Below are 17,077 nucleotides of genomic sequence, written 5' to 3'. Positions count from 1 at the left end.
TGCATGCCCGCATTCGAGACGAGGACTGACTCCCCTGGGGAGACTCCAGAAGTTCCCCAAGATCCATGTCAGCACTGGAGAGGAATCCTCAGGTTCCGGCCCCGACTCCACACAAGGTCTTAGGCCCCGGCATCAACGGGAGAGGAATCCCGAGAGGCCCCCGAGGAACTCGCATGGGGACTGGCCTTTCCTGAGGCCACCAGAGCGGTTCCCTGAGGTCCCCGTCGTAAGTCGAGAGCACCTGCCGCAACTCGAGAAAATCCAGGAGGTTTTGCCCTCCAGGCGAGATGAGGCCCATTCCCGCTGAGGCTTCTCGTGGCCAATCACATCTAACCACTGGAACTTCCAAAGGGTCCTTCACACCCTTGCTGCAACTCAAGAAGTTCCCCGACATACCCGTCTCCACTCGAGAGGAAGCACGTGGTGTCCAGCACACATCCAGGGGATCCCCGTTTCCACCTCGTAGCTCGAGATGAGGGATCCTTTCCCTGTTTCGTAGGGAAAGAATTCCCGGCGTTCCCGTCGCATCTCAAGAGGAGGCGCTCTCCACAGGAAAGGCGAGAGGAACTCCAGGGTCGTGCCACCATTCCAAGAGTCCCCCAGATGTGTCAGTCCATTCCAGAGGAACCTGTTTTCCCTGCACTGCCTTGACGTTCAAGCCGAGGATCGACTCCCACCACGTGTGCACGTGGGACAGCCCTGTGGGAAAGCCTCGTGGGAAAGCCTCGTGGGAAAGACTCAAGGGAAAACCATAGATCCTTTGATCCACGCGGCGGACTGCGTGACACTGCTGCTACCGCTCTGGAGGAAAGCGCAAGTGCATGCCCGCAATCGAGACGAGGACTGACTCCCCTGGGGAGACTCCAGAAGTCCCCCAAGATCCATGTCAGCACTGGAGAGGAATCCTCAGGTTCCGGCCCCGACTCCACACAAGGTCTTAGGCCCCGGCATCGACGGGAGAGGAATCCCGAGAGGCCCCCGAGGAACTGGCATGGGGACTGGCCTTTCCTGAGGCCTCCAGAGCTGGTCCCTGAGGTCCCCGTCGTAAGTCGAGAGCACCTGCCGCAACTCGAGAAAATCCAGGAGGTTTTGCCCTCCAGGCGAGATGAGGCCCATTTCCGCTGAGGCTTCTCGAGGCCAATCACATCTAACCACTGGAACTTCCAAATGGTCCTTCACACCATTGCTGCAACTCAAGAAGTTCCCTGACATACCCGTTTCCACTCGAGAGGAAGCACGTGGGGTCCCGCACACATCCAGGGGAGCTCCGTTTCCGCCTCCTAGCTCGAGATGAGGGATCCTTTCCCTGTTTCGTAGGGAAAGAATTCCCGGCGTTCCCGAGGCATCTCAAGAGGAGGCGCTCTCCACAGGAAAGGCGAGAGGAACTCCAGGGTCGTGACACCATTCCAAGAGTCCCCCAGATGTGTCAGTCCATTCCAGAGGAACCTGTTTTCCCTGCACTGCCTTGACATTCAAGCCGAGGATCGACTCCCACCACGTGTGCACGTGTGACAGCCCTGTGGGAAAGCCTCGTGGGAAAGCCTCGTGGGAAAGACTCGAGGGAAAACCATAGATCCTTTGATCCACGCGGCGGACTGCGTGACACTGCTGCTACCGCTCTGGAGGAAAGCGCAAGTGCATGCCCGCAATCGAGACGAGGACTGACTCCCCTGGGGAGACTCCAGAAGTACCCCAAGATCCATGTCAGCACTGGAGAGGAATCCTCAGGTTCCGGCCCCGACTCCACACAAGGTCTTAGGCCCCAGCATCGACGGGAGAGGAATCCCGAGAGGCCCCCGAGGAACTCGCATGGGGACTGGCCTTTCCTGAGGCCTCCAGAGCGGGTCCCTGAGGTCCCCGTCGTAAGTCGAGAGCACCTGCCGCAACTCGAGAAAATCCAGGAGGTTTTGCCCTCCAGGCGAGATGAGGCCCATTTCCGCTGAGGCTTCTCGAGGCTAATCACGTCTAACCGCTGGAACTTCCAAAGGGTCCTTCACACCCTTGCTGCAACTCAAGAAGTTCCCCGACATACCCGTCTCCACTCGAGAGGAAGCACGTGGTGTCCCGCACACATCCAGGGGAGCCCCGTTTCCGCCTCCTAGCTCGAGATGAGGGATCGTTTCCCTGTTTCGTAGGGAAAGAATTCCCGGCTTTCCCGTCGCATCTCAAGAGGAGGCGCTCTCCACAGGAAAGGCGAGAGGAACTCCAGGGTCATGCCACCATTCCAAGAGTCCCCCAGATGTGTCAGTCCATTCCAGAGGAACCTGTTTTCCCTGCACTGCCTTGACGTTCAACCCGAGGATCGACTCCCACCACGTGTGCACGTGGGACAGCCCTGTGGGAAAGCCTCGTGGGAAAGCCTCGTGGGAAAGACTCGAGGGAAAACCATACATCCTTTGATCCACGCAGCGGACTGTGTGACACTGCTGCTACCGCTCTGGAGGAAAGCGCAAGTGCATGCCCGCATTCGAGACGAGGACTGACTCCCCTGGGGAGACTCCAGAAGTGCCCCAAGATCCATGTCAGCACTGGAGAGGAATCCTCAGGTTCCGGCCCCGACTCCACACAAGGTCTTAGGCCCCGGCATCGACGGGAGAGGAATGCCGAGAGGCCCCTGAGGAACTCGCATGGGGACTGGCCTTTCCTGAGGCCACCAGAGCGGGTCCCTGAGGTCCCGATCGAAAGTCGAGAGCACCTGCCGCAACTCGAGAAAATCCAGGAGGTTTTGCCCTCCAGGCGAGATGAGGCCCATTTCCGCTGAGGCTTCTCGTGGCCAATCACATCTAACCACTGGAACTTCCAAAGGGTCCTTCACACCCTTGCTGCAACTCAAGAAGTTCCCCGACATACCCGTCTGCACTCGAGAGGAAGCACGTGGTGTCCCGCACACATCCAGGGGAGCCACGTTTCCGCCTCCTAGCTCGAGATGAGGGATCCTTTCCCTGTTTCGTAGGGAAAGAATTCCCGTCGTTCCCGTCGCATCTCAAGAGGAGGCGCTCTCCACAGGAAAGGCGAGAGGAACTCCAGGGTCGTGCCACCATTCCAAGAGTCCCCCAGATGTCTCAGTCCATTCCAGAGGAACCTGTTTTCCCTGCACTGCCTTGACGTTCAAGCCGAGGATCGACTCCCACCACGTGTGCACGTGGGACAGCCCTGTGGGAAAGCCTCGTGGGAAAGCCTCGTGGGAAAGACTCAAGGGAAAACCATAGATCCTTTGATCCACGCGGCGGACTGCGTGACACTGCTGCTACCGCTCTGGAGGAAAGCGCAAGTGCATGCCCGCAATCGAGACGAGGACTGACTCCCCTGGGGAGACTCCAGAAGTCCCCCAAGATCCATGTCAGCACTGGAGAGGAATCCTCAGGTTCCGGCCCCGACTCCACACAAGGTCTTAGGCCCCGGCATCGACGGGAGAGGAATCCCGAGAGGCCCCCGAGGAACTCGCATGGGGACTGGCCTTTCCTGAGGCCTCCAGAGCTGGTCCTTGAGGTCCCCGTCGTAAGTCGAGAGCACCTGCCGCAACTCGAGAAAATCCAGGAGGTTTTGCCCTCCAGGCGAGATGAGGCCCATTTCCGCTGAGGCTTCTCGAGGCCAATCACATCTAACCACTGGAACTTCCAAATGGTCCTTCACACCATTGCTGCAACTCAAGAAGTTCCCTGACATACCCGTTTCCACTCGAGAGGAAGCACGTGGGGTCCCGCACACATCCAGGGGAGCTCCGTTTCCGCCTCCTAGCTCGAGATGAGGGATCCTTTCCCTGTTTCGTAGGGAAAGAATTCCCGGCGTTCCCGTCGCATCTCAAGAGGAGGCGCTCTCCACAGGAAAGGCGAGAGGAACTCCAGGGTCGTGCCACCATTCCAAGAGTCCCCCAGATGTGTCAGTCCATTCCAGAGGAACCTGTTTTCCCTGCACTGCCTTGACGTTCAAGCCGAGGATCGACTCCCACCACGTGTGCACGTGGGACAGCCCTGTGGGAAAGCCTCGTGGGAAACCCTCGTGGGAAAGACTCATGGGAAAACCATAGATCCTTTGATCCACGCGGCGGACTGCGTGACACTGCTGCTACCGCTCTGGAGGAAAGCGCAAGTGCATGCCCGCAATCGAGACGAGGACTGACTCCCCTGGGGAGACTCCAGAAGTCCCCCAAGATCCATGTCAGCACTGGAGAGGAATCCTCAGGTTCCGGCCCCGACTCCACACAAGGTCTTAGGCCCCGGCATCGACGGGAGAGGAATCCCGAGAGGCCCCCGAGGAACTCGCATGGGGACTGGCCTTTCCTGAGGCCTCCAGAGCTGGTCCCTGAGGTCCCCGTCGTAAGTCGAGAGCACCTGCCGCAACTCGAGAAAATCCAGGAGGTTTTGCCCTCCAGGCGAGATGAGGCCCATTTCCGCTGAGGCTTCTCGAGGCTAATCACGTCTAACCGCTGGAACTTCCAAAGGGTCCTTCACACCCTTGCTGCAACTCAAGAAGTTCCCCGACATACCCGTCTCCACTCGAGAGGAAGCACGTGGTGTCCCGCACACATCCAGGGGAGCCCCGTTTCCGCCTCCTAGCTCGAGATGAGGGATCCTTTCCCTGTTTCGTAGGGAAAGAATTCCCGGCTTTCCCGTCGCATCTCAAGAGGAGGCGCTCTCCACAGGAAAGGCGAGAGGAACTCCAGGGTCATGCCACCATTCCAAGAGTCCCCCAGATGTGTCAGTCCATTCCAGAGGAACCTGTTTTCCCTGCACTGCCTTGACGTTCAACCCGAGGATCGACTCCCACCACGTGTGCACGTGGGACAGCCCTGTGGGAAAGCCTCGTGGGAAAGCCTCGTGGGAAAGACTCGAGGGAAAACCATACATCCTTTGATCCACGCAGCGGACTGTGTGACACTGCTGCTACCGCTCTGGAGGAAAGCGCAAGTGCATGCCCGCATTCGAGACGAGGACTGACTCCCCTGGGGAGACTCCAGAAGTACCCCAAGATCCATGTCAGCACTGGAGAGGAATCCTCAGGTTCCGGCCCCGACTCCACACAAGGTCTTAGGCCCCGGCATCGACGGGAGAGGAATCCCGAGAGGCCCCCGAGGAACTCGCATGGGGACTGGCCTTTCCTGAGGCCACCAGAGCGGTTCCCTGAAGTCCCCGTCGTAAGTCGAGAGCACCTGCCGCAACTCGAGAAAATCCAGGAGGTTTTGCCCTCCAGGCGAGATGAGGCCCATTTCCGCTGAGGCTTCTCGAGGCCAATCACATCTAACCACTGGAACTTCCAAAGGGTCCTTCACACAATTGCTGCAACTCAAGAAGTTCCCCGACATACCCGTCTGCACTCGAGAGGAAGCACGTGGTGTCCCGCACACATCCAGGGGAGCCCCGTTTCCGCCTCATAGCTCGAGATGAGTGATCCTTTCCCTTTTTCGTAGGGAAAGAATTCCCGGCGTTCCCGTCGCATCTCAAGAGGAGGCGCTCTCCACAGGAAAGGCGAGAGGAACTCCAGGGTCGTGCCACCATTCCAAGAATCCCCCAGATGTGTCAGTCCATTCCAGAGGAAACTGTTTTCCCTGCACTGCCTTGACGTTCAAGCCGAGGATTGACTCCCACCACGTGTGCACGTGGGACAGCCCTGTGGGAAAGCCTCGTGGGAAAGCCTCGTGGGAAAGACTCGAGGGAAAACCATAGATCCTTTGATCCACGCGGCGGACTGCGTGACACTGCTGCTACCGCTCTGGAGGAAAGCGCAAGTGCATGCCCGCATTCGAGACGAGGACTGACTCCCCTGGGGAGACTCCAGAAGTACCCCAAGATCCATGTCAGCACTGGAGAGGAATCCTCAGGTTCTGGCCCCGACTCCACACAAGGTCTTAGGCCCCGGCATCGACGGGAGAGGAATCCCGAGAGGCCCCCGAGGAACTCGCATGGGGACTGGCCTTTCCTGAGGCCACCAGAGCGGGTCCCTGAGGTCCCCGTCGTAAGTCGAGAGCACCTGCCGCAACTCGAGAAAATCCAGGAGGTTTTGCCCTCCAGGCGAGATGAGGCCCATTTCCGCTGAGGCTTCTCGAGGCCAATCACATCTAACCACTGGAACTTCCAAAGGGTCCTTCACACCCTTGCTGCAACTCAAGAAGTTCCCCGACACACCCGTCTGCACTCGAGAGGAAGAACGTGGTGTCCCGCACACATCCAGGGGAGCCCCGTTTCCGCCTCCTAGCTCGAGATGAGGGATCCTTTCACTGTTTCGTAGGGAAAGAATTCCCGGCGTTCCCGTCGCATATCAAGAGGAGGCACTCTCCACAGGAAAGGCGAGAGGAACTCCAGGGTTATGCCACCATTCCAAGAGTCCCCCAGATGTGTCAGTCCATTCCAGAGGAACCTTTTTTCCCTGCACTGCCTTGACGTTCAAGCCGAGGATCGACTCCCACCACGTGTGCACGTGGGACAGCCCTGTGGGAAAGCCTCGTGGGAAAGCCTCGTGGGAAAGACTCGAGGGAAAACCATAGATCCTTTGATCCACGCGGCGGACTGCGTGACACTGCTGCTACCTCTCTGGAGGAAAGCGCAAGTGCATGCCCGCATTCGAGACGAGGACTGACTCCCCTGGGGAGACTCCAGAAGTTCCCCAAGATCCATGTCAGCACTGGAGAGGAATCCTCAGGTTCCGGCCCCGACTCCACACAAGGTCTTAGGCCCCGGCATCAACGGGAGAGGAATCCCGAGAGGCCCCCGAGGAACTCGCATGGGGACTGGCCTTTCCTGAGGCCACCAGAGCGGTTCCCTGAGGTCCCCGTCGTAAGTCGAGAGCACCTGTCGCAACTCGAGAAAATCCAGGAGGTTTTGCCCTCCAGGCGAGATGAGGCCCATTCCCGCTGAGGCTTCTCGTGGCCAATCACATCTAACCACTGGAACTTCCAAAGGGTCCTTCACACCCTTGCTGCAACTCAAAAAGTTCCCCGACATACCCGTCTCCACTCGAGAGGAAGCACGTGGTGTCCCGCACACATCCAGGGGAGCCCCGTTTCCACCTCGTAGCTCGAGATGAGGGATCCTTTCCCTGTTTCGTAGGGAAAGAATTCCCGGCGTTCCCGTCGCATCTCAAGAGGAGGCGCTCTCCACAGGAAAGGCGAGAGGAACTCCAGGGTCGTGCCACCATTCCAAGAGTCCCCCAGATGTGTCAGTCCATTCCAGAGGAACCTGTTTTCCCTGCACTGCCTTGACGTTCAAGCCGAGGATCGACTCCCACCACGTGTGCACGTGGGACAGCCCTGTGGGAAAGCCTCGTGGGAAAGACTCGTGGGAAAGACTCAAGGGAAAACCATAGATCCTTTGATCCACGCGGCGGACTGCGTGACACTGCTGCTACCGCTCTGGAGGAAAGCGCAAGTGCATGCCCGCAATCGAGACGAGGACTGACTCCCCTGGGGAGACTCCAGAAGTCCCCCAAGATCCATGTCAGCACTGGAGAGGAATCCTCAGGTTCCGGCCCCGACTCCACACAAGGTCTTAGGCCCCGGCATCGACGGGAGAGGAATCCCGAGAGGCCCCCGAGGAACTCGCATGGGGACTGGCCTTTCCTGAGGCCTCCAGAGCTGGTCCCTGAGGTCCCCGTCGTAAGTCGAGAGCACCTGCCGCAACTCGAGAAAATCCAGGAGGTTTTGCCCTCCAGGCGAGATGAGGCCCATTTCCGCTGAGGCTTCTCGAGGCCAATCGCATCTAACCACTGGAACTTCCAAATGGTCCTTCACACCATTGCTGCAACTCAAGAAGTTCCCTGACATACCCGTTTCCACTCGAGAGGAAGCACGTGGGGTCCCGCACACATCCAGGGGAGCTCCGTTTCCGCCTCCTAGCTCGAGATGAGGGATCCTTTCCCTGTTTCGTAGGGAAAGAATTCCCGGCGTTCCCGAGGCATCTCAAGAGGAGGCGCTCTCCACAGGAAAGGCGAGAGGAACTCCAGGGTCGTGACACCATTCCAAGAGTCCCCCAGATGTGTCAGTCCATTCCAGAGGAACCTGTTTTCCCTGCACTGCCTTGACATTCAAGCCGAGGATCGACTCCCACCACGTGTGCACGTGTGACAGCCCTGTGGGAAAGCCTCGTGGGAAAGCCTCGTGGGAAAGACTCGAGGGAAAACCATAGATCCTTTGATCCACGCGGCGGACTGCGTGACACTGCTGCTACCGCTCTGGAGGAAAGCGCAAGTGCATGCCCGCAATCGAGACGAGGACTGACTCCCCTGGGGAGACTCCAGAAGTACCCCAAGATCCATGTCAGCACTGGAGAGGAATCCTCAGGTTCCGGCCCCGACTCCACACAAGGTCTTAGGCCCCGGCATCGACGGGAGAGGAATCCCGAGAGGCCCCCGAGGAACTCGCATGGGGACTGGCCTTTCCTGAGGCCTCCAGAGCGGGTCCCTGAGGTCCCCGTCGTAAGTCGAGAGCACCTGCCGCAACTCGAGAAAATCCAGGAGGTTTTGCCCTCCAGGCGAGATGAGGCCCATTTCCGCTGAGGCTTCTCGAGGCTAATCACGTCTAACCGCTGGAACTTCCAAAGGGTCCTTCACACCCTTGCTGCAACTCAAGAAGTTCCCCGACATACCCGTCTCCACTCGAGAGGAAGCACGTGGTGTCCCGCACACATCCAGGGGAGCCCCGTTTCCGCCTCCTAGCTCGAGATGAGGGATCGTTTCCCTGTTTCGTAGGGAAAGAATTCCCGGCTTTCCCGTCGCATCTCAAGAGGAGGCGCTCTCCACAGGAAAGGCGAGAGGAACTCCAGGGTCATGCCACCATTCCAAGAGTCCCCCAGATGTGTCAGTCCATTCCAGAGGAACCTGTTTTCCCTGCACTGCCTTGACGTTCAACCCGAGGATCGACTCCCACCACGTGTGCACGTGGGACAGCCCTGTGGGAAAGCCTCGTGGGAAAGCCTCGTGGGAAAGACTCGAGGGAAAACCATACATCCTTTGATCCACGCAGCGGACTGTGTGACACTGCTGCTACCGCTCTGGAGGAAAGCGCAAGTGCATGCCCGCATTCGAGACGAGGACTGACTCCCCTGGGGAGACTCCAGAAGTGCCCCAAGATCCATGTCAGCACTGGAGAGGAATCCTCAGGTTCCGGCCCCGACTCCACACAAGGTCTTAGGCCCCGGCATCGACGGGAGAGGAATGCCGAGAGGCCCCGGAGTAACTCGCATGGGGACTGGCCTTTCCTGAGGCCACCAGAGCGGGTCCCTGAGGTCCCCATCGTAAGTCGAGAGCACCTGCCGCAACTCGAGAAAATCCAGGAGGTTTTGCCCTCCAGGCGAGATGAGGCCCATTTCCGCTGAGGCTTCTCGTGGCCAATCACATCTAACCACTGGAACTTCCAAAGGGTCCTTCACACCCTTGCTGCAACTCAAGAAGTTCCCCGACATACCCGTCTGCACTCGAGAGGAAGCACGTGGTGTCCCGCACACATCCAGGGGAGCCACGTTTCCGCCTCCTAGCTCGAGATGAGGGATCCTTTCCCTGTTTCGTAGGGAAAGAATTCCCGGCGTTCCCGTCGCATCTCAAGAGGAGGCGCTCTCCACAGGAAAGGCGAGAGGAACTCCAGGGTCGTGCCACCATTCCAAGAGTCCCCCAGATGTGTCAGTCCATTCCAGAGGAACCTGTTTTCCCTGCACTGCCTTGACGTTCAAGCCGAGGATCGACTCCCACCACGTGTGCACGTGGGACAGCCCTGTGGGAAACCCTCGTGGGAAAGCCTCGTGGGAAAGATTCGAGGGAAAACCATAGAACCTTTGATCCACGCGGCGGACTGCATGACACTGCTGCTACCGCTCTGGAGGAAAGCACAAGTGCATGCCCGCATTCGAGACGAGGACTGACTCCCCTGGGGAGACTCCAGAAGTACCCCAAGATCCATGTCAGCACTGGAGAGGAATCCTCAGGTTCCGGCCCCGACTCCACACAAGGTCTTAGGCCCCGGCATCGACGGGAGAGGAATCCCGAGAGGCCCCCGAGGAACTCGCATGGGGACTGGCCTTTCCTGAGGCCACCAGAGCGGGTCCCTGAGGTCCCCGTCGTAAGTCGAGAGCACCTGCCGCAACTCGAGAAAATCCAGGAGGTTTTGCCCTCCAGGCGAGATGAGGCCCATTTCCGCTGAGGCTTCTCGAGGCCAATCACATCTAACCACTGGAACTTCCAAAGGGTCCTTCACACCCTTGCTGCAACTCAAGAAGTTCCCCGACACACCCGTCTGCACTCGAGAGGAAGCACGTGGTGTCCCGCACACATCCAGGGGAGCCCCGTTTCCGCCTCCTAGCTCGAGATGAGGGATCCTTTCCCTGTTTCGTAGGGAAAGAATTCCCGGCGTTCCCGTCGCATATCAAGAGGAGGCACTCTCCACAGGAAAGGCGAGAGGAACTCCAGGGTCATGCCACCATTCCATGAGTCCCCCAGATGTGTCAGTCCATTCCAGAGGAACCTTTTTTCCCTGCACTGCCTTGACGTTCAAGCCGAGGATCGACTCCCACCACGTGTGCACGTGGGACAGCCCTGTGGGAAAGCCTCGTGGGAAAGCCTCGTGGGAAAGACTCGAGGGAAAACCATAGATCCTTTGATCCACGCGGCGGACAGCGTGACACTGCTGCTACCTCTCTGGAGGAAAGCGCAAGTGCATGCCCGCATTCGAGACGAGGACTGACTCCCCTGGGGAGACTCCAGAAGTTCCCCAAGATCCATGTCAGCACTGGAGAGGAATCCTCAGGTTCCGGCCCCGACTCCACACAAGGTCTTAGGCCCCGGCATCGACGGGAGAGGAATCCCGAGAAGCCCCCGAGGAACTCGCATGGGGACTGGCCTTTCCTGAGGCCACCAGAGCGGTTCCCTGAGGTCCCCGTCGTAAGTCGAGAGGACCTGCCGCAACTCGAGAAAATCCAGGAGGTTTTGCCCTCCAGGCGAGATGAGGCCCATTCCCGCTGAGGCTTCTCGTGGCCAATCCCATCTAACCACTGGAACTTCCAAAGGGTCCTTCACACCCTTGCTGCAACTCAAGAAGTTCCCCGACATACCCGTCTCCACTCGAGAGGAAGCACGTCGTGTCCCGCACACATCCAGGGGAGCCCCGTTTCCACCTCGTAGCTCGAGATGAGGGATCCTTTCCCTGTTTCGTAGGGAAAGAATTCCCGGCGTTCCCGTCGCATCTCAAGAGGAGGCGCTCTCCACAGGAAAGGCGAGAGGAACTCCAGGGTCGTGCCACCATTCCAAGAGTCCCCCAGATGTGTCAGTCTATTCCAGAGGAACCTGTTTTCCCTGCACTGCCTTGACGTTCAAGCCGAGGATCGACTCCCACCACGTGTGCACGTGGGACAGCCCTGTGGGAAAGCCTCGTGGGAAAGCCTCGTGGGAAAGACTCGAGGGAAAACCATAGATCCTTTGATCCACGCGGCGGACTGCGTGACACTGCTGCTACCACTCTGGAGGAAAGCGCAAGTGCATGCCCGCAATCGAGACGAGGACTGACTCCCCTGGGGAGACTCCAGAAGTCCCCCAAGATCCATGTCAGCACTGCAGAGGAATCCTCAGGTTCCGGCCCCGACTCCACACAAGGTCTTAGGCCCCGGCATCGATGGGAGAGGAATCCCGAGAGGCCCCCGAGGAACTCGCATGGGGACTGGCCTTTCCTGAGGCCTCCAGAGCGGGTCCCTGAGGTCCCCGTCGTAAGTCGAGAGCACCTGCCGCAACTCGAGAAAATCCAGGAGGTTTTGCCCTCCAGGCGAGATGAGGCCCATTTCCGTTGAGGCTTCTCGAGGCCAATCACATCTAACCACTGGAACTTCCAAATGGTCCTTCACACCATTGCTGCAACTCAAGAAGTTCCCCGACATACCCGTTTCCACTCGAGAGGAAGCACGTGGGGTCCCGCACACATCCAGGGGAGCTCCGTTTCCGCCTCCTAGCTCGAGATGAGGGATCCTTTCCCTGTTTCGTAGGGAAAGAATTCCCGGCGTTCCCGAGGCATCTCAAGAGGAGGCGCTCTCCACAGGAAAGGCGAGAGGAACTCCAGGGTCGTGACACCATTCCAAGAGTCCCCCAGATGTGTCAGTCCATTCCAGAGGAACCTGTTTTCCCTGCACTGCCTTGACATTCAAGCCGAGGATCGACTCCCACCACGTGTGCACGTGTGACAGCCCTGTGGGAAAGCCTCGTGGGAAAGCCTCGTGGGAAAGACTCGAGGGAAAACCATAGATCCTTTGATCCACGCGGCGGACTGCGTGACACTGCTGCTACCGCTCTGGAGGAAAGCGCAAGTGCATGCCCGCAATCGAGACGAGGACTGACTCCCCTGGGGATACTCCAGAAGTACCCCAAGATCCATGTCAGCACTGGAGAGGAATCCTCAGGTTCCGGCCCCGACTCCACACAAGGTCTTAGGCCCCGGCATCGACGGGAGAGGAATCCCGAGAGGCCCCCGAGGAACTCGCATGGGGACTGGCCTTTCCTGAGGCCACCAGAGCGGGTCCCTGAGGTCCCCGTCGTAAGTCGAGAGCACCTGCCGCAACTCGAGCAAATCCAGGAGGTTTTGCCCTCCAGGCGAGATGAGGCCCATTTCCGCTGAGGCTTCTCGAGGCCAATCACATCTAACCACTGGAACTTCCAAAGGGTCCTTCACACCCTTGCTGCAACTCAAGAAGTTCCCCGACATACCCGTCTCCACTCGAGAGGAAGCACGTGGTGTCCCGCACACATCCAGGGGAGCTCAGTTTCCGCCTCCTAGCTCGAGATGAGGGATCCTTTCCCTGTTTCGTAGGGAAAGAATTCCCGGCGTTCCCGTCGCATCTCAAGAGGAGGCGCTCTCCACAGGAAAGGCGAGAGGAACTCCAGGGTCGTGCCACCATTCCAAGAGTCCCCCAGATGTGTCAGTCCATTCCAGAGGAACCTGTTTTCCCTGCACTGCCTTGACATTCAAGCCGAGGATCGACTCCCACCACGTGTGCACGTGGGACAGCCCTGTGGGAAAGCCTCGTGGGAAAGCCTCGTGGGAAAGACTCGAGGGAAAACCATAGATCCTTTGATCCACGCGGCGGACTGCGTGACACTGCTGCTACCGCTCTGGAGGAAAGCGCAAGTGCATGCCCGCATTCGAGATGAGGACTGACTCCCCTGGGGAGACTCCAGAAGTACCCCAAGAACCATGTCAGCACTGGAGAGGAATCCTCAGGTTCCGGCCCTGACTCCACACAAGGTCTTAGGCCCCGGCATCGACGGGAGAGGAATGCCGAGAGGCCCCCGAGGAACTCGATGGGGACTGGCCTTTCCTGAGAAAACCAGAGCGGGTCCCTGAGGTCCCCGTCGTAAGTCGAGAGCACCTGCCGCAACTCGAGAAAATCCAGGAGGTTTTGCCCTCCAGGCAAGATGAGGCCCATTTCCGATGAGGCTTCTCGAGGCTAATCACGTCTAACCACTGGAACTTCCAAAGGGTCCTTCACACCCTTGCTGCAACTCAAGAAGTTCCCCGACATACCCGTCTCCACTCGAGAGGAAGCACGTGGGTCCCGCACACATCCAGGGGAGCCCCGTTTCCGCCTCCTAGCTCGAGATGAGGGATCCTTTCCCTGTTTCGTAGGGAAAGAATTCCCGGCGTTCCCGTCGCATCTCAAGAGGAGGTGCTCTACCCAGGAAAGGCGAGAGGAACTCCAGGGTCGTGCCACCATTCCAAGAGTCCCCCAGATGTGTCAGTCCATTCCAGAGGAACCTGTTTTCCCTGCACTGCCTTGACGTTCAAGCTGAGGATCGACTCCCACCACGTGTGCACGTGGGACAGCCCTGTGGGAAAGCCTCGTGGGAAAGCCTCGTGGGAAAGACTCGAGGGAAAACCATAGATCCTTTGATCCACGCGGCGGACTGCGTGACACTGCTGCTACCGCTCTGGAGGAAAGCGCAAGTGCATGCCCGCCTTCGAGACGAGGACTGACTCCCCTGGGGAGACTCCAGAAGTACCCCAAGATCCATGTCAGCACTGGAGAGTAATCCTCAGGTTCCGGCCCCGACTCCACACAAGGTCTTAGGCCCCGGCATCGACGGGAGAGGAATCCCGAGACGCCCCCGAGGAACTCGCATGGGGACTGGCCTTTCCTGAGGCCACCAGAGCGTGTCCCTGAGGTCCCCGTCATAAGTCGAGAGCACCTGCCGCAACTCGAGAAAATCCAGGAGGTTTTGCCCTCCAGGCGAGATGAGGCCCATTTCCGCTGAGGCTTCTCGAGGCTAATCACGTCTAACCACTGGAACTTCCAAAGGGTCCTTCACACCCTTGCTGCAACTCAAGAAGTTCCCCGACATACCCCTCTCCACTCGAGAGGAAGCACGTGGGGTCCCGCACACATCCAGGGGAGCCCCGTTTCCGCCTCCTATCTCGAGATGAGGGATCCTTTCCCTGTTTCGTAGGGAAAGAATTCCCGGCGTTCCCGTCGCATCTCAAGAGGAGGCGCTCTCCACAGGAAAGGCGAGAGGAACTCCAGGGTCATGCCACCATTCCAAGAGTCCCCCAGATGTGTCAGTCCATTCCAGAGGAACCTTTTTTCCCTGCACTGCCTTGACGTTCAAGCCGAGGATCGACTCCCACCACGTGTGCACGTGGGACAGCCCTGTGGGAAAGCCTCGTGGGAAAGCCTCGTGGGAAAGACTCGAGGGAAAACCATAGATCCTTTGATCCACGCGGCGGACTGCGTGACACTGCTGCTACCGCTCTGGAGGAAAGCGCAAGTGCATGCCCGCATTCGAGACGAGGACTGACTCCCCTGGGGAGACTCCAGAAGTACCCAAAGATCCATGTCAGCACTGGAGAGGAATCCTCAGGTTCCGGCCCCGACTCCACACAAGGTCTTAGGCCCCGGCATCGACGGGAGAGGAATGCAGAGAAGCCCCCGAGGAACTCGCATGGGGACTGGCCTTTCCTGAGGCCACCAGAGCGGGTCCCTGAGGTCCCCGTCGTAAGTCGAGAGCACCTGCCGCAACTCGAGAAAATCCAGGAGGTTTTGCCCTCCAGGCAAGATGAGGCCCATTTCCGCTGAGGCTTCTCGAGGCCAATCACATCTAACCGCTGGAACTTCCAAAGGGTCCTTCACACCCTTGCTGCAACTCAAGAAGTTCCCCGACATACCCGACTGCACTCGAGAGGAAGCACGTGGTGTCCCGCACACATCCAGGGGAGCCCCGTTTCCGCCTCCTAGCTCGAGATGAGGGATCGTTTCCCTGTTTCGTAGGGAAAGAATTCCCGGCTTTCCCGTCGCATCTCAAGAGGAGGCGCTCTCCACAGGAAAGGCGAGAGGAACTCCAGGGTCATGCCACCATTCCAAGAGTCCCCCAGATGTGTCAGTCCATTCCAGAGGAACCTGTTTTCCCTGCACTGCCTTGACGTTCAAGCCGAGGATCGACTCCCACCACGTGTGCACGTGGGACAGCCCTGTGGGAAAGCCTCGTGGGAAAGCCTCGTAGGAAAGACTCGAGGGAAAACCATACATCCTTTGATCCACGCAGCGGACTGTGTGACACTGCTGCTACCGCTCTGGAGGAAAGCGCAAGTGCATGCCCGCATTCGAGACGAGGACTGACTCCCCTGGGGAGACTCCAGAAGTGCCCCAAGATCCATGTCAGCACTGGAGAGGAATCCTCAGGTTCCGGCCCCGACTCCACACAAGGTCTTAGGCCCGGCATCGACGGGAGAGGAATGCCGAGAGGCCCCGGAGGAACTCGCATGGGGACTGGCCTTTCCTGAGGCCACCAGAGCGGGTCCCTGAGGTCCCCATCGTAAGTCGAGAGCACCTGCCGCAACTCGAGAAAATCCAGGAGGTTTTGCCCTCCAGGCGAGATGAGGCCCATTTCCGCTGAGGCTTCTCGAGGCCAATCACATCTAACCACTGGAACTTCCAAAGGGTCCTTCACACCCTTGCTGCAACTCAAGAAGTTCCCCGACATACCCGTCTGCACTCGAGAGGAAGCACGTGGTGTCCCGCACACATCCAGGGGAGCCCCGTTTCCGCCTCCTAGCTCGAGATGAGGGATCCTTTCCCTGTTTCGTAGGGAAAGAATTCCCGGCGTTCCCGTCGCATCTCAAGAGGAGGCGCTCTCCACAGGAAAGGCGAGAGGAACTCCAGGGTCGTGCCACCATTCCAAGAGTCCCCCAGATGTGTCAGTCCATTCCAGAGGAACCTGTTTTCCCTGCACTGCCTTGACGTTCAAACCGAGGATCGACTCCCACCACGTGTGCACGTGGGACAGCCCTGTGGGAAAGCCTCGTGGGAAAGCCTCGTGGGAAAGATTCGAGGGAAAACCATAGAACCTTTGATCCACGCGGCGGACTGCATGACACTGCTGCTACCGCTCTGGAGGAAAGCACAAGTGCATGCCCGCATTCGAGACGAGGACTGACTCCCCTGGGGAGACTCCAGAAGTACCCCAAGATCCATGTCAGCACTGGAGAGGAATCCTCAGGTTCCGGCCCCGACTCCACACAAGGTCTTAGGCCCCGGCATCGACGGGAGAGGAATCCCGAGAGGCCCCCGAGGAACTCGCATGGGGACTGGCCTTTCCTGAGGCCACCAGAGCGGGTCCCTGAGGTCCCCGTCGTAAGTCGAGAGCACCTGCCGCAACTCGAGAAAATCCAGGAGGTTTTGCCCTCCAGGCGAGATGAGGCCCATTTCCGCTGAGGCTTCTCGAGGCCAATCACATCTAACCACTGGAACTTCCAAAGGGTCCTTCACACCCTTGCTGCAACTCAAGAAGTTCCCCGACACACCCGTCTGCACTCGAGAGGAAGCACGTGGTGTCCCGCACACATCCAGGGGAGCCCCGTTTCCGCCTCCTAGCTCGAGATGAGGGATCCTTTCCCTGTTTCGTAGGGAAAGAATTCCCGGCGTTCCCGTCGCATATCAAGAGGAGGCACTCTCCACAGGAAAGGCGAGAGGAACTCCAGGGTCATGCCACCATTCCAAGAGTCCCCCAGATGTGTCAGTCCATTCCAGAGGAACCTTTTTTCCCTGCACTGCCTTGACGTTCAAGCCGAGGATCGACTCCCACCACGTGTGCACGTGGGACAGCCCTGTGGGAAAACCTCGTGGGA

Source organism: Ovis canadensis, chromosome 7 (assembly GCF_042477335.2).
Source record: "Ovis canadensis isolate MfBH-ARS-UI-01 breed Bighorn chromosome 7, ARS-UI_OviCan_v2, whole genome shotgun sequence".
NCBI lineage: Eukaryota > Metazoa > Chordata > Mammalia > Artiodactyla > Bovidae > Ovis > Ovis canadensis.
The sequence above is the reverse complement of the archived record's forward strand: the minus strand, read 5'-3'. Positions refer to the sequence as shown.